At 37.5% G+C, this 25669-nt stretch overlaps 1 protein-coding gene and 1 long non-coding RNA gene across 3 annotated transcripts in view; both read right to left on the reverse strand.

Moving 5' to 3' along the window:
- GRM7 (glutamate metabotropic receptor 7) overlaps positions 1-25669 on the reverse strand; it is a 1019804-nt gene that overhangs the window by 890533 nt on the left and 103602 nt on the right.
- On the reverse strand, positions 1110-4781 carry LOC143647048 (uncharacterized). 2 transcript variants are annotated; one of them, XR_013157805.1, is made up of 4 exons: positions 4347-4781; positions 3877-3985; positions 3566-3727; positions 1110-1125 (listed from the first exon to the last, which is right to left on the reverse strand). It is a non-coding gene; the product is annotated as an uncharacterized LOC143647048 (long non-coding RNA). The 2 variants fall into 2 exon arrangements; XR_013157804.1 differs by lacking the exon at positions 1110-1125 and adding an exon at positions 1533-1688.

A 25669-nucleotide genomic window follows, 5' to 3' on the forward strand; every position in this document is an offset into this window, starting at 1 on the left:
ATTTCAGCTGAAAAGCTGAAACAGAACATGGATATCGTCTTTGATCAATTTCTCCCTATAAGCACTTGGATAGAGAAAAAAGAATTGACACTATGTCTAAAATTCTTCTCTACAGGACGTCTTCATTTTAAGCCACTATAAAGATTGAATGGTTAATGTGGAAATATTTGGAAAGCTGACATCCCAAATTGGAACAACAATACTATGGCAGACTTGGGAATTAACCCTTTCACTTCTCCCCCTACCCAGCCAATATATATATATATATACATATACAGAGATATATAGATAGATGGATAGATAGATGGATGGATGGATGGATGGATGGATGGATAGACAGACAGACAGCAGATAGATAGATACATAGATAGATACACAGATAGATACATAGATAGATTAGTGTTCTAATCCCTGGAACCTGTGAAAGTTACCTTAAAGCACAAAAGGCATTGAAGATGTGATTAAGTTCAGGATTATGAGATGAGAAGATACCCCTGGATTATCTGGGTGGGTCCTAAATGCAATCACAAAGAAGGTAGAGGGAGACTAGACATACCCAGAGGAGAAGGTGATGTGGAGATGGAGTAGGGAGAAATTTGAAGATGCTGGCCTTGAAGATTGGAGTGATATGGCCATAAATCAGGGATTGTGGGCAGCCACCAGAAGCTGAAAGAAACAAGGAACAAATCTCTCCTTGAGCCTCAAGAGGGTGCACGGCACTGCCAACACCTGGATTGTTTATACTCTGGCCTCCAGATCTGCGAGAGGATAAATTTCTGTTTCTTGAAGTCACCAAGTTAGTGGCAGATTATTGCAGCAGCCCCAGGAAATTATTACAAATACTACAGGAATGCAAAACAGGTATGTCAAGTGTGAGTTAATAAGTGTTTCCATTTATCTTTCCCTTTATTTTTAAAAAGGAAAAATGTTCTAAGCCGTCTTTGCATTTTCCTCTCTGTACTACTGTTCTCTTCCAATGTAAGCAATGTAAACCAGTCATCCTCTTCCCCTTTTCATACCCATTAGGGAAGGCAGCAGAGTAGAACAAACCTCACTCTGCAGCACAATTTTAAAGTAACCCGGAATTCACTGGATAAATAACTGCTCAATTTGTAGACAATTATTCTGGAAAAGAACAGAAATCAGTGCCCAATAGTTATTTAATTGTTTGTACCTAGTGAGGGGAGAGGGGTAAGTACCAAAACTCCATAATTCTTATCACCTTCCCCTGGGACCTGTAAACTAAAACTTAAGTTTATAATCATAAGATAAAAATGAAACTTCATTCTCCAAGTTCATTTTCAGAGAAATATATTTTATCTTCCTGGAATTACTCCAGTATTGGCTGAAAGGACTATCAGGTAGGATGACTTTTAAAAGGAACTTTTCCAAGAAGTTACAATAATTCCTTAACTCATCAAAGTTGTGTTGGGACCAAGCATCTGGCAATATCCATATATTTCAATGGTGTCAATATCTCCTCTTTCACTCTGTACCTCAGGTCATATCGTAAAATCCACCAAGGGCTCATCGACAATATAAAGAAGCTTTAAATTTGTTTTAAATCACATTTGTGATTAGTTTGCTGGTTTTGCTGGCTTGTTTGTGGGTGTGTTTGGTTCACTCCACTCAGCGATAGATTGGTGTTGCTGAATCTATATTCCTTCACTATGTTCCCTCTGTGATATCTGACATTGAAAAGAAGGACAGATTCGGGCATCATACTAATGAGTTAGGCAATAAAATAATCTTGACAGTTTATGACAATCATTTATCCATTCTCTTCTTACCACACACAAATGCACACATACAAACACGCATACACGCACATTTAGCAACTGTCACTAAAGAAATAAGAATAATATCTCAATAAAACATAAAGAATCAGGGTAAACAGACTAAAAGCACTCAACATTCTTGGTGTTGGTACCTCTACCTGCGAAAGGGACAGAGGAGCAGAAGTAGGAGGTAAAAGGACAGGGCCCTGAGAGACAGAAACAAACTGGAGCTTATTCCTGCTGTTATCAATATTCTTTAAATAGTATTACAATTCATCTCACTTTAATATGTGATGGTATGGATAGTAGCTTTTGTTTCAGCACACTTGTAAGAGGAAAAGTAAACCCATGCACGTGAAAACAAGAATCCTGGCCAAATAATAAAATTAGGACTCATTTTTTTCTAGCTGGGCCATACATGCAGAATTGATGGTGAGCATGAGGGAAGTTCCTTTGGCCACAACTGGCTAACAGAGGCACCCAACCCATGACTGTTAATTTCAGGTTTGGCACTCAAACAAATTAAAAATAAATTTTAAAAATTGATAGAGTGACCATGTAATTCATTGCCCAAGCCAGGAGATGTTTGATCTTTGGGATAATATTAATAATGATGCTTAAACAATAGGTGCAAACCAAGACTATTCTGGGAAAAGTGAGACATAAATGGCCTTCACATTTATAGTCAGTTTTCCATTTTTCATGCTTGATTTCTTGTTTATCTGTGATAAGTCTATGCTCTTATGAAAATGTTTACATGGAATGTATTCTCCCTCAAGGAATTCTCTTAAAGTTCCTCTATTCTCCAGTGTCTAACACAACACTAAACATATTTTGAGTGCTCAATCAACACTCATTTATTGAAATCGACTGAAGGAGATGTCTCAATTTGTATCACTTTAAAACTATAGTAGGGGCTACAAATTTATATGCCTTTAGGGGTCAGAATATTGACCTAAATGAGTAGGGTGGGACAGTGTATGGAGAGTAAACAGAATTGAGAACTCAAAGAGAGATTAGGGCCAGGTATGCCAATTCTTGGGATAATTCTAGACACACCAAAAATCCAAATCTCATAATGGCCCCATTAAAAAATGTTGGCCACCAGTTCAAATTTTTGTTTTAATAAAGCCAATGTCAGTCTGAGGTCCATTTTCTGACAACTCTTTCCCAGTGTCCTTGATGTGACCAAGATACTTTATCCCTCACCTTCTCTTTGAAAAGTTTGCACAACCTCAGAATTAAAGAGCTGCAAGAACGTCAGAATTAAAGATATCGGCAGACTTTAAGAGAATACTTAATCTGGTGCTTTTCAAATTGTGGGTCATGGCCCTTTAGTTGTGAAACCACATTAGTGTGTTAAATCCAGAATGATGAGGTTGAAGGAACAAAAGAAAATGAAACAAACCTAAACTGAAATGAATTAGAATAGATGCGCAAAGAACTGAAAATATCAGAGGGCATCATATACAGTAAGAGTTAGCATTACTTTGAAAACCTCTGTTGCAGGTATATATGTGTGTGTGCTTCTCTGTATGTTTAATGAATAAAAATGTTTCTTTCTATCAAGAATCAAGATCATGGGCAGCCACCAGAAGCTAGAAGAAACAAGGAATGAATTTTCCCCTCAAGCCTATGGAGGGTGCATGGAGAGAATCAAGGTCAAAGACATTTGAAGGCCCTGATTCTGTTTCATTCCTTCATATGATAGACAAGGTGAAATCATTTTCCTCATCTCCCATGAAAATGGGAAAATCATAACTCAAACCCAAACTCAGGCCCATCACCTTCAAAATTTCTTCTTTCCAAAAGGAAGATATAAAATTGGGACAACTGTCTTGGAAAATGTTCAGGCCAAGATTTCATATGTTCAGATTAAAATCTGAGCAGTTTTCTTCTCTTCTCAAGTATCTCTTCCATTACCCATTCTCTGCTCATGAATTTTTACACTGAAAAAAGAAAAAAAATCAAGTGATTCCCCACACATTTCACCATCACAAAAATGATGTGTCTGTACCTCCAACCCCGTGTTCTGCTGATGTACTTCCCTTGCTCCTAATGCCAACCCCTTTCGTACATTATATCTCACCCCCTTTACCTGCTCAGTTATTCCACTACTAGGGTGGTCCCACATTCTTTCCTCCATCATGATAGTATCCTCCACTGGAACAAAATATCCTCAATATATAAGGATGTCCTAATATTTCCTAATGGAAAAAGAGAAAGCACAATGTCTTTATTCTACATCTCCCTCTATCATGTCATCGTTTCTCTGTTTCCATTTATGGCAAAATATCTTGAATGACTTCTCCACACGTTTCCCAATTCTTCCCCTCCCATTTTCTAAAAAATACTGTTCAGTAAGGTTTCCATCTCTATCTTCTACTCCTCCAAAACAGCCCTTGTCAAAGTCACAAAGTAACTTGCCTGTGTTACTTACAATACAACATTCTCAGCCCTCATTTTATTTGACTGAGAGTAACTCTTATTTAGTTGATCACACACTCATCCTTGACAGATCGTTCACTTGGATTCCAGGTCATTGCTTCCTATTTGTTCCCTTCTTACCTCATGGAGTTGTTTTTTTTTTAACCCCATATTCTCTACTGATTTCTCCTTGTCCTACTGATGGTTAAATGTTGAAGTCCAGGGCTCTTCTTGTCCTCAATTTTCAAACTATATTAACTCCCTTGAAAATCTCAATCATTCTTTCAGGCTTTAAACACCATTATCTGGCTGGCAGCTCCCGAGTGGATAGGAGGTGGACCTCCAGAGCCCTTTCACTCAATTACCTATGGATGATTAATAGAACTTCTCAAATTTTGATCCAAATGGAGCTTCTGATCTTTCCTCAGACACTACATTCAGGGCTTCCCCCCACAGCCTAATCATAACAACTCCCCCCATCTGTGCCAATGGCTGTCCTTCTAGCTGTTCAGGCTTAACACAGTGAGGTCATGCCTCATCCTGCTCCTCTTTGACTCTCATATCCTACTCACAAGAATACCCCGTTGACTTTACATCAAAACTATGTCATAATCCTAATACTCCACTTCAGCTTCAAACCTACAGCCCTGCTCTGAGCAACCACCAATCTCTCACCTGGATTACTGGAGAGACCATGTAAATTGTCTTCCTTGTTCAGCTCTCCAATTCATACTGGCAGACACACAGAATGGCTGACTCTGCTTAAATCCATGCAATGGCTTCCCCTCTCATGAATCAAAACACAAATCTTTACCATGGTTGCTAAGGCCCCATATGATCTGCACCTTCTCTGGCTCTCTAACTTCATCTCCTTTCACATTTCCTGGGCTCACTCATTCTGACCACATTTGACTCCTTGAAGTTTCTTGAGCCTTCTGGACACATTACCACCGCATGGTCCTTGTACCTTCAATTCAAAGAACCTAAAGGTTCTATACCCTAAAAAGTTTCATTGTTCACTTTCACTTTTGTCCTATCTAGTTCAAATATTACCTTATCAATGAGATTTGCCTTGACCCACTATCTATGAGTGCCTCATCCCCTCCCCAGTATTTTGCCTTTTTTCCCTTCCAGATACATATCACTACTTGATATATTGTGCATTTGTTGCTTATTTTTATGGTCTGTTTATTTTCACTGGCATGCAAGCTCTTTGTGAATAAGGACTGATTATTTCACTGCTATAATCTGAACACTAGAAGGGAGAGCTTGGTACATAGTAGGCAGTTAATGAAGAATTGTGCAGTGAATGAATGAATGAATGAATGAGGGATGTTTGGGCATAATGATAACAATTTTAGCAATGACAATAATAAACAACCATAACCAAAATAAAAAAATCCAAGGCATTTGTACATCTCACAATAGTATCCACATTGTATTACCTCATTTTCATCTTACCACCATTTCCTATGGTTGATATACATTTTGTTGCCAATGTACAGAGGAGAATATGGCTCAAAGTACCCAAGTTCATACAGCCAATTAAGAGAAAAACCACAAACACGTATTATCTGGCTCTAATACCAGTTCTAGCCCTTATCCCCCCAAAAAATGTTCCATAAATATAACACCCTTGTGACACACGTAAGTTTGTGCCATTGAGATTTCCCCACAAGAAATGACTCTCTGCCCCACTGCAAAGAGTACAGTTAGCTAACAGCTTTCCTTTGTCATGGTCCCCCTCAGCTTTTAAGCTGAGGTGAAGGTAATTTGGGGATCAATGACTGAGTAAGGTGACAGTGCAAGGACCTAACCCCTTCTACCCAATACAGGATGCTTCTGGTGGGTAGCCTTTGTTTCTGAGTCCCTTTGGCCTAGCAGAGACTTCCTCAGACCTGAAGGTAAGAGACCTCACCAGATGAGCCTCATGATATTTTTTCTGGCTTACCCTGAAAGCGAGATATTTCTTCTTTCTCACTTTCATCTTCTACTTTCTTTCAGAAGGCTTTAGGACACAAAATATCAGAACTCTCTCAATATGGAAAACCCCAGTACCATAGCATAGGCATTTGAGAAAGCGCTTGCATATTCATGATCTAGTTTGGGGAAATTTGTAAGAGTCCTTTTATAAACTGAGTACCTTCATGCCCTGTGATGCCTTGACAACTTCTAAAAGGCATGGCACTGCCTATTCTGACATCATTGAGGTGGGAAAATGCAGCTTAAAAGCAGCTCGTGTATCTCTTGGAAATTTGTGATGAGAGCACAAATTTCCCTTTTACAAATTTGGCTGGAAATGATGACAAATGGACACTCAGACACTTCTATTATAAAATAGAGATGATGACAGTAATAGATTAGCTTGTGTGATCCATTGTAAAGACTTTAGTTTAATGCTCAGTAAATATGATTTGTTATTCTTATTTCCACATTAAAAGAAACACAGTAAAAACCATCCTTTACAAATCATAATTATTTCTAAGTTTTCCTTTTGGTTTTAGTAAAACACCTTTTGATGAACTTTGTAATAAATTATTTAAGTGCTGCTACATTTACATTCTTCAGCATGACTCTCTCCCTTCTTTGCTTTAAGGGGTTTCTTAACCCACATAATCTCTGACTCAACAAAGTGAATGAATAAATGAAAATAATGCAATGAGGAACAAGAAAAAGAAGCATAATTTAGGACTAAGTATAGATATATGGAAATATATATAGTAATTTTCATTCATCTGCCTATAGTGTATCAAAAGTCAGGTTCTTTTTTTTTGCACGGGCAGGCACCGGGAATCAAACCCGTGTCTCTGGCATGGCTGGCAAGAATTCTGCCATTGAGCCACCATCGCACTGCCCGAAAGTCAAGTTTTGCATAGTATAAAACTGAATTATTTTACCATAAAGGTTACCTTTGGGATAATTAGTGATACTGGAATAGGTCTAAGGTTTAGCTGATAGTAATTCAACAATATCGATTTCCTAATTTTGATGATTATTTTGAGGTTCTGTAGAAGGAATGTCCTTGTTTGCAGGAAATGTGTAGTATGATATCCAGGGGTCATGTGTCTCAGGTAGGCAACTTACACTCAAATGGGTCAGGAAGAAAAGTTTTTTGTACTGTACTTGCAACTTTCGTCTCCTTGTAATTGTTTCAAAATAGTAACAATAATAAACCATCAACAGACATTTCTGTGGTTGTTGATTCCTATGCTTTTAAAAAGCTAATGTTTTTTAAGGATGCATCTTAATTAGGAACAATTAACAAAGTATTTTAGTTTTATTTTTGATGTTTGTTTTAGACCCAAGCAATTAGCGTTGAAGACAAAATAGCAAGTTTGAACACAGTAATTTAGCTGCAAGGCCTAGCAAACTGGTTTGATGGGTTAACAGCCCTAATTATACTAGTCATTGAGACATTAATTCCAACCTGCAAATCCAGAGGGAAAGTCTTGGAGCTAGTTTCCCAAAGGGAAGCTAACTTTTTGAGCAGGAATTAGGTGTGATAGAGGATATTTCTCTGTTCAAAAATGCATTCAGAAATGTAATATTACAAAAAGAGGTGTCTTTCAGCCCAGTTCCCACCTCTCTGTTGTGGGGTAAGGGGAAATGGAAAAGAGTGCCTATTGTGTCCCTTCTCAACTCAGGCAGGAGAAAATTGCTTCTACTTCTTAAGAACAGATCTGCACTTCTGCTTTACCTGTTCTGGAGGTTGCATTGAGGAATCCAGAATGTAAACTACACTTCTCCAGGTGCTCCAGCATAACAGGCTGTGCCAAATCTGCTTTGGGGTGGAGGCTCACTATGCCCCAACCCACTACCACTGCCCCCTATTTTTGAAGGACCAAGCGCTGAATGGTATGGTTGGAATTGTCAACCTTCCCCATGAGCTCTCAAGAACCGATGAACTTATTATTTGCCTGATTCATTCATTCATTCATTCATTCTACTTTTTAATCACTCATTAAGGATCTGTAGTGCTAAGAATTGAAATACAGGCCTGACAGTCTATGAGATCCCCACAGAGCTTTTTAAAATCCCCTAAATAATGAAATGAGCCACTGGACTTAAGCATTAGGAGACTCAGGTATAAACCCATATCCACTAGTTCACTAGCTGCTTATTAACGGTGTGACCTCAGAAAGTATTCAGTGTCTTCAGCTCTGTGACAGTGGTAATGGTAATTACCACCATGGCTACTTTGAAGATGGAAACATAATGTAAGGTAAACAAACATTTCTCTGAACTGCAATGGGTCATAATTTAAAATAACCAATCATAATCAAATAGAAGTACACGATTCTTAGGGCAATGTTATGGCCCCACCTTGATAAGGCTCACTGTAAAAACTACGAATTTCAGAAATTAAAACAAACAAACAACACTATCAGGGATGTGCTGCTAGATTTTTAATAACTGGGTCACCAGCAAAAACAAAATCAAAAAGCCCCAATTGGCAGCACTTGCTGATATCAATGGTGTAAATACTCCATGCATGGCCAATCTCAAACTACCAGCATGGCTTTTGGATTTTGACAACATGACATTGACAAACATGTTGAGAAGAGATGATAATTGATAATTAGCTGCCAACATTTACTTTTTGATAGATTTCACATATATGCTGGATTTATGGTGTCCTCAAACAATTAGAAAATGTGAGCCCTTTGAGCTCATCTGCCACATAACATCAGTGTTTCCCTAGTGAAGTAGTAGCAATGACCAGGCTTCCTGCTTGGTACAAGGTCATGACGTCCTCAAAGACAAGGGAGGGGATTGTCTCCAGTCAACCCCTACTTCTTGACCTTGCAATACAAATCTCCCCTGAGCCAAAAGATCACAAGAGTCTTGACTACCTTCTCTTAACAGCAAAGGGAGAAAAACAGGAGGAGTAGGAAATATAACACGCTCATAATAAATGATCCAGTCACGCAGCTAATATTAAAATTGCTTATTTTGGGCTAGATATGGCAACAAGGACCTCGAACCAATGATCCTACCTCATTCTGTCAACAATGCAATGAAAGAGATAGGATTCTCATCCCCATTTTCCAGATGTGCATACTAAGTGTCAGAGAGGAGTAATTAGCCTAAACTCACACAGCTATTAAATTTGCTTCCAGAGAGCTGTCTTTTATTAAATTAATTTTTGTTTTTTTAAATCAAATACCAATGCCCCTACCCCTGTACCCTCCTCCCATAGATTCAGATTTAATTGGCCTGGAGTGGGGCCCTGACAAGGGATTCTGATGTGTAGTCTTAAGAGCCACTGTGTGAAGTGATAAAATGCAGATTCTAACCCACATCTGCCTGCACATCCCAAACCCTGCATTGAAATCATATGATAAAATTACACATTTTATGTAGGACATAAGAAGTTTTCTTTTACATTTATTCTAAATCAATATCTAACAGTGTCCATCCTAGCTGATTATATAGATAAAATTCAACGAATCACTATATCCCTCTCCAAAAGGACTGGAAAATCATGGTAATTTATGATGTGCAGTTACATAGACCCATTCACACTTTTATGAATGAAGTGAGAAGATTTTATGTATAGCAAAAGCGTTATTTCATAATGGGAAATCAGGGAGGGCTTACTAAGATCTCATATAGTATAACAACCAAGAGCGATGCCCCCAGTGATTAATAACATTTGTTGGGAGCCAATAAACTAACGTAGTTACTGTGCTAAAACATGCTCACATGCCTGATAATTTGATCAACTTTACTCTTCATCATAATTTTGCAATATCTGATTATTCCTTTTTATGGATGAAATAACTTAAGATGAAAGAGGTTAAGCTTCATAGCCAAGCATCACATAAATAATAAATGTCAGGATTCAAATTTACACCCAGAGATCTCCATTCCACTGTTTTTGCTCTTGCATCACACCTGCATTACAATCTATTTCATTTATTAGCAATTGCAGAAATGCTCGTGCTTTACTGATCAATCACTTCTTATTTCCATATCTGACATTAAGAATGTCACTGTCTTTTTCCGCCCATTTTTCATCATGGCAAAATTTGAAACTTTCTATTAGATGCACTGATTTATTACATCCATTCAACTTTAAAAGGGATTTTGATCCTTGTAAAGGCGTCTTTATAGGATGAGGACAGGATGATAATGAAGAGGTTCTAGAATGTAATGACTGAACCAGAGCTAATGAGCAAAATTTGGAAAGTTTGCCAAATTGTAAAATCTGTCTCTATTCTCTAAAAATATGAGCTCATTGCAAGAAATGCAAGCTGTAAACATGCAACACATTAAGTTTACTAGTGGAAGTCCCTAGAAAGTCCCCAGCTTAGAAGGTCTCAGTGTTACTAGTTCAGCCTTGTATCCCCACACCTTTCTCCTCTAATTGTAGGAGTATTCTATTTTGATCTGCAAAAGAGAACAACTGATTGTGAAAGAGGATTATATTGTCATAACACTTTCACCTCCTGCCTACTTTAATTATGCGGTCTGATAGAGAAGTGGATTAAAATGATACCATTAAAATGCATAAAATAAATTCCAGAAGCACAAACAATTTCTGAATCTAACTAGTGCTATGATAAAGCAAAGGGCAAGCTAGCATTTTAGCTGGTAATTTAGGAATTTCCCATGACTGTGATCATACGTGGTACAATCATAGCAAATTCTTATTAAAGCCTACTAACCTGGGTTGGAAGAGAACCTAAATGGCATTTAATATTAATACAACCACCAATGTCATGTGCATTCCCTTTAATACCTCCCTGATAAATAATTTCTCTATCCCAGGTCTCAAAATCTTTCAGATCACCTTGGTGCAAATGAGAAGGAGTGGTGACAGAGATAATAAAAATAATATTTCTTTTCAGTATGGACAGTATTTTTCAACATGTGTCAATATAAAGTCTGTAAAGGCTGTGACAAAATCTGAATGTGCTGCCCTGTTTCGGGATGAGTTGAAAAGTTGCTTTACTTCCTTCTGCTGCCTGTTATCTGCAGACCCTTCACAGAAATACCTCTTTAACCCTCATTTGTTTCCAGTGACACTGAAAAATGGTTGCCCACAGCCAGAAAATGGGTTTGGGAGAAACAAGAACAACCTTCCATACATGTCTTACTTTAACTATCAGTTGTAGACAAGAGGTGAAAGTAAAGAGTGCTGATAATAAAATTAAAAGAAGGGAAGTGGTATCTATAAGCTGAGGGCATCATGCAAACAAGACCAGAATTGTTCTCGAGCAACTTTCCCTTGTCTTCACTGTGCTTCAATCACGTTGTCTTTCAATCTGCTCCCAAGTGGCAAGTGGCCTGCTCCCTCCCACCCAGGGCCTTTGGATATGACATTCCCATTACCTGGAACATACATCCTCTACTCCCCACTGGTCCACTGTTATTCGTACATGCAAGCTCAGCCAAAATGCTACTTGGTCAATGGAGCTTTCTTTAAGCAGTCCCCTTTCCAAAAAGTAGGGCTAGAAATTAAAGTTCTCCTATAACTCTCACACCATTTGTGATTGTACATGTGTGCAATGATTTTATTTGTATTGGGTTCCTTCATTAAACAGTGGGGTGCATGAGGGTAAAATGGAATTTGTTTTCCCATCACTTGTTTCCCCACTTCCTAGTATAGGGTCTGGTGTATGGCAGAAACTCAAACATCAACTGAATTCATGAACAAATCAGGATATGTTAGAATATTTTAGATCTCTCCCTCTAAATATTGACTATGCCTTTCTGCCATAATGTCTGAGGCCCTTTCCAATTAAAGAGGTGCTTCTTTCTGATAATACTTAGCATTTTATTTTATTTTTTTTTTTTTTTTTTTTTTTTTTTTTTTTTTAAAGGAAAGACAGAGAGAAGGAAGGAAGGATAGAAGGAAGGAAGAGAGGAAGAAAGGGAAACATCTTTTAAACATTTTCTTGTTTTTATTGTATTTTGTTTCTCCGTTTTCGTTACATGGGCTGGGGCCGGGAATCGAACCGAGGTCCTCCGGCATAGCAGGCAAGCACTTTGCCCGCTGAGCCACCGCGGCCCGCCCTTAGCATTTTATTTTTAATTTAAATATTATGACTTTAAGTATATACAAAAATCTAAAAATCCACAGACCATCACTTGAAACATCTATTAATATGTTTGTGCACATCTCTGTAGATAAACACAATGCATGCACACACACATACATCCATGCTCCAAGGATCATAACATACGTACAATTTTAAAATATTTTTATGGATTTAATAACATTCTCAAACATCTTTCTGAGTTAATGCAGCTATAACATCATTTCTAATGAATAAAGAGCATTCTATTTTAAGGAATTAGTTCAATCAAATTCCTTTATGGACCCTTTGCCTTTATAAAACAGAAATAATTCCATAAAATGTGATATTATACAACAATAAGAAATGCCCTCATTTTCAGCATTTTAAGAGTATATAATTTATGAACAAAGCTATGTTAATATAATGCCTTTAAAAAAAAGGAATATTTATAGATACATAACTCTTGGAGAGTCAAGTTGGCAGTCACCTCCTGACATTTAGTGTGAATTAATTTATCACCTCACTTGACTCAATGCCACCTAGATAAGAGTTGGTTCATAATTGAATTAGGATATTTATGAGGTCAAGGGTAAAGCAAGATTAGAAAGATTGTTGTAGGAATGAAGAAGAGAGAAGGTTACAATCGCTGAGAGGAATGTTCAGTAAACAAAAACATGTGGACATCATGTGTTTTCATGGGTCTGGCAGAACAAGTGCTTCAAGGAATGATTTGTTCTCTTCTTCACAGTGTTCAATAGCTTCTGAATTAGAAAAAGTGAAATTGGAATCTGATTTGAAATATGATTACATATATATATATATATGTGTGTGTGTATTAACTGATAAGATCTGTACAGCAACCTTACTAAGAGGGTTGCTCTCAGTAAGGGCAGACTTACTATATCATTCAAAATACATTAGTAAAAATCTACCCAATGACTGGAAGGAAATCTCTATAGTTTCAACAATCTGTCTCAAAACTTCTGAAATTTGTCTCAAATGATCTTTAAATTTGTCTGACAATCTGAAAGGCCTTGAGACAGAAAGAAATTGAGATTTTAAATAATCTGATTAGACATCTAGAATCCTTTTAAAGGAAAAGGGTTGAGCAGGCTTGAGAAGGCAGAGTCCAGGAGCCAAGCTTCCTCTGACTGAGGGCTGATGCCTGATGGCCATTATCACATTTTACCTGCTTTCTACACATACAACTAAGCTCATCCCAGTTCTTTCACACCAGATCATCTCCAGACTCCATGGTAACTGACAGCAATACCACCATCATTCTCCCAGTTACTCAGGTTTCCTTATATTTCTTGAACAGCACAATTCAATTCAAGTAGAAAAGTGGCTACTGAGTGACTCGTGGGTGTCAGACATGGAGCTCTGACCCCAAGGCAGACAGAGACTAATAAAGTTCATGGACTGGGAGCTCCTCCTGGCTTCTCTGGTTCTTAGATTTTCCACACTGGCAAATGGGTCATATGAATGTGGGCTACAGTGGTGACAATGGAAGTGAAAAATGAAGTCCAGATGAAAGAGACACTTGGAAGACAGCATCCACAGTCCCCAGTGAAGAAGACATAAAGTCAAGGGGAGGGGAAAGCAGGCCATCAAAACTGACACTGGGATATTGAACTTAGGAGATAGAATGAAAATTACGTTGTATAAAGAAGTGTATATCTGGGGGGTGGGAATGAGGGGGTGAATCAGTGATGAGAACAGGGAGGAGCAAGTATAGATGGTCTTGTACAGATTAAGTGGCGAAAAGTAGGCAGTTTGCTTAAAGGCAGAGAAATGTCAAAAAGAAACATTTGTAAATTAGAGAAAACTTTAGTGGAATTTCAACTTTGCAAAACTTGCTTTACTCAAAATAATTTTTTTAAAGTTTACATTTCCTTGTTCATATTTTGAATACCTTCAATATTTATATTGATTTCATCAAAGCTAGGACGCCATCCATTAGGATGCCACACCATTACTTAATGTAATGGGCAAAAGGCTGCTAAATAAACTATGACCTGCCATCAATTGCAAGCTCTATCCTGATTTCAGAGATGCTAAAATGAAAAATAAAAATCTTAGGGTTACTTTAATTCTTCAGTATATGTTGCTTTAAGTCATTAACAAGGATATATTCTTTGTTCAATAGCCTACACACATATTCTACAGTATGATATTGCACCAAAAACATCGAGACTCTAACAGTACTACGCCACAGATTTTGCTTTTAATTACTTGGCAGGTATTTGGGATTGCTGAGCTCAAAAAAGCAGGGATATCAGTCAATAACATTTTTTAAGACCCTTCAACATCTGAGTTTTGTAAACAGCCTTATATGGGAAATAATTTACTTCTCTACTAGCAAAATTGCAGGGTTTTGTGTTTATGCTGAAGCAGCAGCTATGCCCACTTTGCAGAACACTGGCCACCTGAAAAACATCCCCAAAGAAAATGACTCCCATAGACCACTGAGACTCTTTTTAATCTTATTTATAAAAGCTGCAATTACACACTTCAGAGGAACGAATGGAACATGGGTCCTTTGGCAGTTTTCCAAAGATGAAGGCAGTTCCCCCCTGCATTTAACCTTGAAGTATACTTCCCCACAATCACTTCATGATTGATCATAACTAGAGACAAGTAAAATGCTCAAACTTGAAAAGTAAATGATTACAGTGTTCACTCCCTTTTTCGTTTTTTGAAGGAGATATTCTATGCATTTTCCTCTTCTACTACTGAGTTGTTTAATCTTCTCAACGCAACCAGAAACCTCACCCCCTCCATGACTTTAAGAGTGTAAGACACAATATATTTGGCACAGTTGCTAAGAGCAAGAATTTTAATTTGAATCCGAGTCTGAATCCCCTCTTGACACAACTAGTTGTCTGACCTTAGTCAAAGTACTTGCACTAACAAAACTTTGCGACATGTAATCCTTTTTCACTTACATTGTACATACCAGATGGATGGGAGAAATACACATCATCATTATTAGTCATTTTAAGTTTTTATCCTCATAAACTTTTAAAGAATGTCCATATAGTCATGCCCCTTAGGTTTTATCTTTGTAGTTCTAGCCATTTATTTATTTTATTTTCTCTTAGAGCCCCCTTTGCCATTCTTTTCCTTATTTTAAATTCTTTTTTACCGAGATATCATCATGCATCAAACAGTTCATCCAAAGTATACAATCAATGGTTCACAATATTATCACATAGTTGTATATTAGTCACCGTGATCATTTTTAGAACATTTGCATCACTCCAGAAAAAGAAATAAAAAGAAAAAATCTCATACATCCCATACTCCTTACCCCTCCCTCTCACTGACCACTAGTATTTCTATCTACCCATTTTTATCCCTTACCCACCCCAATTATTTATTTATTTTTTGGTCCTTATTCATTTACACATCTGTCCATACCCTGGCTAAAAGGAGCATCGGACACAAAGTTTTCAGAACCACACTGTCACATTGTAAAAGCTATATAGTTACAAAATCATCTTCAAGAATCAAGGTTACTGGAACACAGTTCAACAGTTTCAGGTCCTTCCCTCCAGCCACTCCAATACACCATAAACTAAAAACGGATATGTATATACTGCATAAGAATAGCCTCCAGGATATCCTCTCAAGTGTATTTGAAATCTCTTACCCACTGAAACTTTATTTCGTCTCATTCCTCTCTTTCCTCTTTTGATAAGAAGACTTTCTTAATTCCATGATGCCAGGTCCCAGCTCATTCTGGGAATCCTGTCCCACATTGCCAGGGAGATTTATACCCTGGAAGTCACGTCCCACATAAGGGGAGGGGCTGTATGTTCACTTACTAAGTCGTTAGTCATCCGTTTGAACCAATTCTAACACTGTTCCCTACTTCTGCTTTTGTCACTTTTCTGTTTATTCTATTCCTATGGGTCAACTATCTACAGGTTTAGTTTTTATATAGATATCATTAGTGGACGGAGAATTCCTTTATTTTTGTCATGCATTTATTCAGCAAACATTTATTTAGCATATACTATGATCCAGAATTGTGTAAGGCTATACAGATGCTGAGAAAAATATGACACTGGTGACCCAAAATTTTAGAGTCATGAGGGGATAAATGAGTAATTATAATGAAGCAAAATAAACTCTAAGGAAAATATATCTCAGACGGTGCTAAGAGGATGTGTGAGATGATGAATGACAATTGAACGTTTGATTTGGAAAGATAGGCTATGTGGAGATGAAAGCTCAACTGGAGTGAATTGAGGAAAAGACTAAACTGAGGAAGTCTGGAAAATTTTTTCAAGTAGTTATGCTATAAAGGGGAAAAAAGATATGAGATCCTGGTTGGAAGAAGAATGCGATTTTTTGTTGTTGTTTTGTTCTGTTTTGCTTTTTACATGGACAGGAACCAGGAATCGAACCCGGATCTATGGCATGGCAGGTGAGAACTCTGCCACTGAGCCACTGATGCCAACCCTGTAATTTGTTTTAGTTTTTTGTTTGTTTGTTTGTTTGTTTTGGCTTGGGCAGGCACCAGGAATTGAACCTGAGTCCTGAGTCTCCGGCATGGCAGGCGAGAACTCTGCCTGCTGAGCCACCGGGGCCCGCCCTGTAACTTGTTTTTCATAAGATAAATAGTACAACACATTTATACCCCAAGTAGGAAATTCCAGTACAGGTAGATAACTTGAGCATATGAAAGAGAGAGGAATTAACGACAGGAACAAAGTGTCTAAGTGGACTAGAAGAGAGGCAGTTCATTACACAAGTAGATGGTTCAGCCCTACTTAAGAATAAGATTCATCCATGGTAAAATGAAGGTGGGTTAGTAGATTTGCTGGTAAAAAAAAATAAGACACTTGTCTTGATTGTGTCTGTTATTTTTCAATGAAATAAGGTAGAATCACTGTTGGTAAGAAGGGGAAAGGATGCACTGGGCATTTAAGTAGGGAGGAGAGGTTGTGCTTGAAGGAGGATAAGTAGCAGAACCTGCAGTTAGTATGGCGATTCACTGAGACTATTTTGTGACCAGCCAACACTCTGTGTACCTTTATACACTAGCAACTTCTGCTGCTCAGGTACAGGGTCTAGCAGGCAAAGAGTTGGAATGGAAGTTTGCTAGGCAAGTCCAGCAAGTGGAAAAAAGAGCAATGGGGTTGAAGATATGAGCAAGAAAGGGATTATAATGAGGGGCAAGGCAACAAAACTTGGAAGAGGAACTGACGGAGGTTATTGGAGTCCCCAAAGGCCAGACAGAGCATTGTGAGAATGGGGTGATTACTGTGATGTAGAAGGATGGAGGGAGTGTCAGAAAATGAGATGCTAACATTGTAGATTTAGGAAACAGTGCTCTTATTGGTATGAACGAGGTCCAGGAAAGATCCAAAGGAATGAGAGACTTAGGTGTGGTGGAAACAAAAAAGATCATCAAAGGTGCAGAGGTCAAGGAACGAAGAAAATGAGATGTTGGTTGGATGATCCATGTGAATTTTGAGACCAAAAATAATGACAGGAAGAGTGATGGAGAAAAGACAGAAGGCTGCGAGCAAAATTTTTCAAGAAATGAGGAGAAATGGATAAGATTTAGTAGTACCACCTATTGGTACTACCAACTTGGGTAGTACCACCTATTGGCATGTGCTTCAAACCAGCTGAGGGTTATTAGTTAGGACAAATGTCTTAGAAACATCAATGAGGAAGACAGAGAACAACAATAAAATCTCTAGGCCATACAGTAGGGAGGATGGAGGAGAGAAAGTGTCCCTTTAGGGGACTGCAAGGGAAGCTGTGCTATTAGGGGAAGATGGTTTTATTCAAGAGGAAAATGCAAAAAACATTAAGAGAAAAATACTGAAGATTCATAATTGTGGTAATGACTGATCTTTTGTCACAGTGAACACATTTCAAGAATTTGGGGAGTAAGCAACTGGGAAAGAGGGGAGATTCTGTCACACACATGGAAGTAAGGGGTGCATATAAGATTAGGTCTGGGTATGTAAGGGATCCTGGAACACTTGGATTTTTGGTGGTTACAAAGTAAAATGGGATTAACTGTGATGGTCCTTGGGGGAGTTGGATAATCATTTGTAACTACAGGTTCCTTCAAGGAATTGTTTCTTAACCAGAGGAACAGAGTGAAGGTGTGGAGGAAAGCAGAGTTGATTGGTGGGGCACGTTATTTATTCCCAGTGCCCTGTGAGCTTCCAAAATGCTCACAGTGCTGACAGGGATGGGGAGGAGACAAAGTCTGGGGAGAGCTTTGAGCAAGCATAGCGATGGATTGGGGGAGGGTTGATCATGAGTCTTTGCCAAGAGCACACACTGGGACTGGAGGCTCTCCTTCAAAGAGAGTGGGGAGTATGAGTTTGCCTAGACAAGAAATAATCAACGTGTGTACAGGAATATAGGCATCTACCATTCATGAGCGTGAAGAATTTAATCTCCCAGTAGAGACACCACATTTAAAATTTACCATAAGGAAAATAAGCACTGATGAAATCTGTATGATCATGGACTGATGATCCATAACACATATAGTCATAAAGATAAATGAATTCTAAATGGATCTGGTGATAGATTCCATTTACACTTCTGGTTCTTTCTATTAAAAAAAGACTATGGACTCATTTGAGGGCTATATTCCTTGCAGTTAAAGATGATAACCAGGCCTCTTAATTAGCCCATATGGGAGAATACATTGTCTAGTTTTAGCATTACGCTCTTGGCATTTCTCAGGAAGTACTTTGCTAGAGTCTTTTCATTGTCTCACAGATAATCATGAAGTTTAGTGTAATCATTGGAAAGTATTTACAGAAAAACCTCATTTATTTAGCGTGATTAGGGAACAAATGTTTCTAGCTTAGGTAGTATTTTAGATAACTCAAACATCTCTATGGAGAATGCAAATTTCAAAGTAAAATATATGTTTTTCATGGAACTCTTTAAAAATCTATTGTGTTTTTAAATGGTAAAAGAACGTACTCTAATCTCTTGATTACTAAATACTAGTCAGTCTAGAGCCATGACTAAGAGCTATGTAGCCAAGTATAAGATATTTAATTACTCTAAGCTTTCTTTTTCTCCTCTGTTCCTCTATAAAAGGTATCAATACCTACACTTCACAGTGTCATCATCAGAATTAAGTGAAATAATACAGAGAGAGAACTTAGCATCAATTCTAGAAAATGCAGGGGGTTAGGGGTAGAAAGAGAGAGAGCTTAGCATCAGCTTTAGCAAATGCAGAGAAAAAGACCTCAGCATCAGTTCTAGCAAATGCAAAGAGAGCTTAGCATCAGTTCTAGCACAGTGTAAAAAAAGCAAGGGCAGTTATCATCAGTAACTTTACCAGCACTAGCACATTAATTAGTAGCATCATAATTTTTCTCAACCTTAATTGATTGATGATACCAGGGCTGTACCCTCCTGGACAAAATGACCCTAAGCTACTGAGTTTTTAAATTATAATTTTGTGTTTTCCAGTATCATTTTTTGCTACACTGTATGCATCTACACATATCTGCATTAATTTTTCTCTTCAAGATTTTCTGCTTCCAATATTTTCTGGTGTGAGAAACTTGTACCTGAATTTACTTGAACTGAATAATGTAAGAATAAGCAGACTTTGAATAAGAACCTGAGGGTCTCTCTTAGGAGCAAACTCATAGATTTTAGGGTATGAAATTGGGGACATCCATACTGGTTATTAAAAAAGGTTCCTCAAATTTAGTTGAGCTCAATTTTAGCCCTCAAATATTCATCAGGTATCTGTTATATAAGTTCTAGATCACTGTCAGTGCCATGTTCAATGATCGGATGTTTCATAGGACTTAAAATATGTAAGATAAATCTGCTATGCTCAGTATTAGGGGTACAACGGTGAGTGAGTTAGGTTTTATCTTTAACTAGGAAGGCAAACAAGAATCTTAGCCAACATAACAGTTTAACATGCACAGAGATGTCATGATGAATAAGTTATTTCAACTAGTTATGAACTGATTAAATAAGGTTTCCAAGAGAGGTTACATTTAAGTTGTTTAAATTAAAGTTAGATAGATGAATCTGGAAAAGAGCAGGGACACAGAAAATGCAAAGGTCCAGAGGTAAGAAAGATCATAGAATCTTTGATGGCCTGAATAAAGCTCGTTTTAGTTGAAACATAAAATGGGGCAGGAAGATAATACCGAGTCATGGTGCCGGAGTGTGAGTTTAACATGAACATGGTTATTCAGAGTCTATAAACCATGGTAAAGAATTTGGGATTTATTCCAAAGATTACAAGGGGCTATTGAAAGGTTTAATCTGTGGAGTGATATGTGCAGGCTTCCATTTTATTTTAATTTTCTCTTTTATTTTAGTTTTTTATTGTTAAAAATAACATATATATATATATATACACAAAAACAATACATTTCAAAGCACACCACGATCATTAGTTATGGACTAGATTTCAGAGTTTGGTATGGGTTACAATTCCACAATTTCAGATTTTTCCTTTTAGCTGTTCCGAGACACTGGTGACTAAAAGAAATATCAATATAATGATTCAGCAGTCATACTCTTGCTAAATCCTATCTTCTCTGTTAAAATTTCACCTTCTCCTTTAATCTTCTTCCACTCTTTAGGGGTATTTGGGCTATGCCCAGTCTAACTTTTTCATATTGGACAGGGCTGTCAATAATATGGGATAGGGGGATGGAGCCAGCTGATGTTCTGGAGAGGCTGGCCTCTCTGAATTTCAGGACTTATCTGGCCTATAAAGGAGGTTGTATGTTTCTGGAAAGTAATCATAGTCCATGGATCCCTTGTAGAATCTCAGATAGAGCTCCAGGTATTTTTAGGGTTGGCAGGAATGGTTCTGGTTCTGGTTTGGTGATCCATGGTAAACTCAAGGATGAGGGCCCTATGAGAACGATGACCTAGAAGTCCAGGTGTCCTTGGCACGCAGACCTCAGCAGTGTGAATTGGGGAGATTTTTCTATGAAAAACTAGGGAAAACTGTGTAGAAGTTGAAGACCAACAAAATAAATGGAGTGAAAGAGGAGAGACGGGTGTCAGGAAAGTAACCAGCTCTTTGTTTTGTTCAACAAGATAGATGGTGGTGCCGTTTTCTCAAATTAAATAATACTGACAGCAGACCATGTTTGAAGGAGAAGACCAAGAACTCAGACCCACATTTGAGGTATCTTTGAAAACTGTAGTTAACTTCCTGAGAAGGGACCAACTGATGTCCCAACTCTCCTACTTCAACAAACACATTTCCATGAGTTCTCAGTTCCTTAGACTATTTTCCTGAGTCAAAAGTTCTGATATTATATGCCAGTAATTCCATTCCTAGATAAATACCAGGGGAAATGAAAAAAATGTGTATGTCCATATAAAGACTTGTAGGTGGATGTTGTTTTAATTTCCTGGGCTGCTCAAGCAAATACTACGAAATGTGTTGGGTTAAATACAGGGAATTTATTTGCACATGGTTTGTGGCTGGGGATAAAATACAAATCAAGGTGTCATCAAGGCAATGCCTTCTTCCTGAAGGCCATGGCGTTCTGGGGCTGGCTGCTGGTGGTCCTTGCTTTCCTGTCACATGGCATGGCACATGGCGGTATGTACTGGTCTTCCCCTTTTCTGGGTTCTCTTGATGTTTAAAGTCTTGTTTCCTGTGCCTTTCTCTCTCTGTCTGAATTTCATTCCACCAATAAAGGACTCTAGTAATAGAATTAGACCCGTCCTGATTGGGCTGGGCCACACCTTAACTGAAGTAACCTCATCAAAAGGTCCTACTTACAATGGGTTCACACTCACAGGACGGGATTAAATTCAAGAAAATGTTTTTCTGAGGTATATTGTGCTTCAAACCATGATAGATTTCATAATGGCTTTATTTGTAATAGAAAGACTGGCAACAACCCAAATGTATATCAAATGGTGAATAGATAAATATATTGTAGTATATCTATGCAATAGAAACTAATCGCCAATGAAATGGAGCAAATTACTGACACATGCAACAACATAAATGAACCTCAAAATCATTAAGCTGAGTAAAACAAGCCAGAGTATATACTGTATGAGGCCATTTTTATACAATTCTAGAAAATGTAAAATAATCTGTAGTGAGGATGGGATAAAGAGAGGTAGGAATTGTAAAGGGGCATAACACTTTGGGGGCAATGGAATATTTGATTTTTTGTGTGTTAATGGTTTCATTGGTGGATACATGTCAAAGCGGTATCATCAAATACAACACTTTAAATATGTGCAATTCACTATACTCAAATTATAACTCAACAAAATTGTAAAAAAAAGTAAAAAGAAGAAGTCCTGCATTATTCCCTGATCATCTGCTTCCAAATCAGGTAAACTCCTATGCCCTGTTCTATATCCTAATATCCTATCCTAAAAGCCTATTCTTCACCTTTATAAACTTATCCATCATGTTTTTTAAAGCAGTTTAACTGAGACTATTCGCATGCCAGACAATCCATCCAAAGTGTACACATCCAAGGCATACAATCAGTGGCTTCTAGTATAATCACAGATTTGTGCATTCATCACAACAATCAATTTGAGAACATTTTCATTACTCCAAAAACTAAAGCTCCTTACCCCTGAGCACTCATCTTTCAATCCCTTTGTCTTTCCCAGACCTATATAACAACTAATCTAATTCTGTCTCTCTAAATTTATTTACATTTATATTTTATATAAGTGGAATCATACAATATTTACCAATTTTTCTCTGGTTACTTTCACTTAACATAAAGTTTTTTTAATTATTGTATTTTTTTAAATTAGTAAAGTAATAGATTTATGGAAAAGGCATGTAAAAAATACAACATTTCCATATACTCCACTATTACTGACGCTTTACATTAGTGTGGTAACTTCATTAAAACTGAAGAAAGAACATTAAGCTTTATGGTTAACTATAGTCCATAGTTGTAAATTAGGTGTATTTCTCTAATATACCACCCTAATATTAACACACTTTAATAATGTTGTGTATTTTTCATAATTCATGAAGGAACATTCTTGTGTTTGTATTATTAACCACAGTCCATCATCCACAACACAGTTCACTCTGTTATATGGTTCCATGTTTTATAGTCTAACTTTCTTCTGGTAATATGCACAACCCCATATTTCCCCTTACAACCAAATTCGCAGTGGTGTTAATTACACTCAAAATACATGCTACCATCATCACTATCCAATTCTAAATATTTACAATCAACCTAAATAGAAATTCTTCACAAATTGAGCTTTAGCTCCTGAGTCACTACCCCCGGTAACCTATATTCTATAAACTGACTCTACAAGCTTGCTTATTATAATTAGTTTGTATAAGTGGGATGATAAAATATTTGTCTTTTTTGTTTCTGGTTTATTTCATTCCACATGACGTCCTTGAGGATCATCCGTCTTTTCATATGCATTACAACTTCATTTCTTTTTACAGTTGAATAATATTCCATTTTATGTATAGAACCCATTTCATTTACCCATTCATCAGCAGATGGACAGCTGGGTTGCTCCATCATTTGGCGACTGTGAATACCGTTGACATGATGCACATTGATATGCAAATGTCTGTTCAAGACCCTGCTTTCCGTTCTTCTGTGTATATAACTAATGGCAGGATTGCAATTCTATACTTAGCTTCCTGAGGAGTTGCCAAACTGTCTTCCACAGCAGCTGTACCATTTTTCATACCCACCAGCGGGGAATGAATGTGCCTATTTCTCTACATCCTCTCCAACACTTGTAGCTTGCTCCTTTTTTTTAATATAGTGAGTATTTTAGAAAGTATGAAATGATACCTCATTGTGGTTTTGATTTACATTTGATTACATTTCCTAATGTGAGTTTCAGCATCTTTTCATGTGCTGAAAGCCATTTATATTTCGTCTTTGAGAAAAGGACTATTCAAGTTTTTGCCCATTTTTAGTGTGGATTATTTATCCTTTTACTGTGGAGTTGTAGAAGTTCTTTATATATTCTGGATATTAAATCCTTATAAGATACATTATTTAAAAATAATTTCTCCCATTGAGTAGGTAGCCTTAGCACTTTCTTGACAAAGACCTTTTCTTTAAATTTTGAATTTTTAACTTTTTTTATTGTACAGTATAACATATATACAAAGCAAAGAAATAAAAAAAATCAATAGTAGTTATAGGAAGGATAGTTATAGGAAGTAGTTATAGGAAGGATCAACAAGTAGTTATAGGAAGGATCCCAGAGTTTGTCATGGATTACCATATGATTCTCTCATATTTTTCCTTCTAGCTGCTCCAGAATATAGGAGACTAGAGGGCTTAAATATTTTTTTATCATCACAATCAACTTTCCTTCCGTCTTTTTTTGTGAAAAATAACATAGATACAAAAAAGCTATGAATTTAACAGCATATATAAATATAAAATTCAGCACAGCACCACAATTAGTTGTAAAACATATTTCAAAGTTTGACATGGGTTACAATTCCACAATTTTAGGTTTGTTCTTCTAGCTGTTCTAAACTACTGGAGACTAAAAGAGATATTAATTTAATGGTTCAGCATTCATGTTCATTTGTTAAATCCTATCTTCTCTGTATAACTCTACCATCACCTTTGATCTTTCCATTCCTCTCTTTAGGGGTGTTTGGGCTATGGCAATTCTAAATTTTTCATATTGGAAAGATCTGTCTCTAATATGGGTTAGGGAGATAGAACTAATTGATGTTCTGGAGAGGCTGGGCTAGGTTTCGGGACTTATCTGGACCAGGAAACCATCTGGAGGTTATAGGTTTCTGGAAAGTTACTCTAGTGCATGGAACCCTTGTGGAATCTTATATTGCTCTAGGTGTGCTATAGGATTGGCTGGAATGGTCCTGGTCGGGAGTTTGCAGGTTATGATAGGTAGCATGGTCTAACTGAAGCTTGCATAAGAACAATCTCCAGAGTAGCCACTCAACTCTATTTGAACACTCTCTGCCACTATTACTTTATTAATTGCACTTCTTTTCCCCCTTTTGGTCAGGATGGAATTATCGATCCCACAGTACCAGGTCTGGATGCATCCTTGGGAGTCATCTCCCACATCTCCAGGGAGACTTTCACTCCTGGATGTCACATCCCACATAAAAGGAGGGCAATGATTTCACTTGCAGAGTTTGGCTTAGAAAGATTGAAGCCATATCTGAGCAATAACAGAGGTCCTCCAGAAGTAACCCTTAGGCATGCCTATAGGTAGTCTAAGCTTCTCCGCTACCTACATAAGCTTTACAAGAGTAAGCTTCATGATTGAGGGCGTGGCCTATTGATTTGGGTGTCCCTAAAGTTTGGCACAGAATTAGGGGATTCCCTGATGGTAAGATTTAATAGTTCCACATTCTTTCTCCCCTCCTTCAGGGGACTTTGCCAATACTTTTTGATTATTTGCTTAACATATTATAGAATG

This window comes from Tamandua tetradactyla, chromosome 9 (assembly GCF_023851605.1).
Source record: "Tamandua tetradactyla isolate mTamTet1 chromosome 9, mTamTet1.pri, whole genome shotgun sequence".
In the NCBI taxonomy this organism is placed as follows: domain Eukaryota; kingdom Metazoa; phylum Chordata; class Mammalia; order Pilosa; family Myrmecophagidae; genus Tamandua; species Tamandua tetradactyla.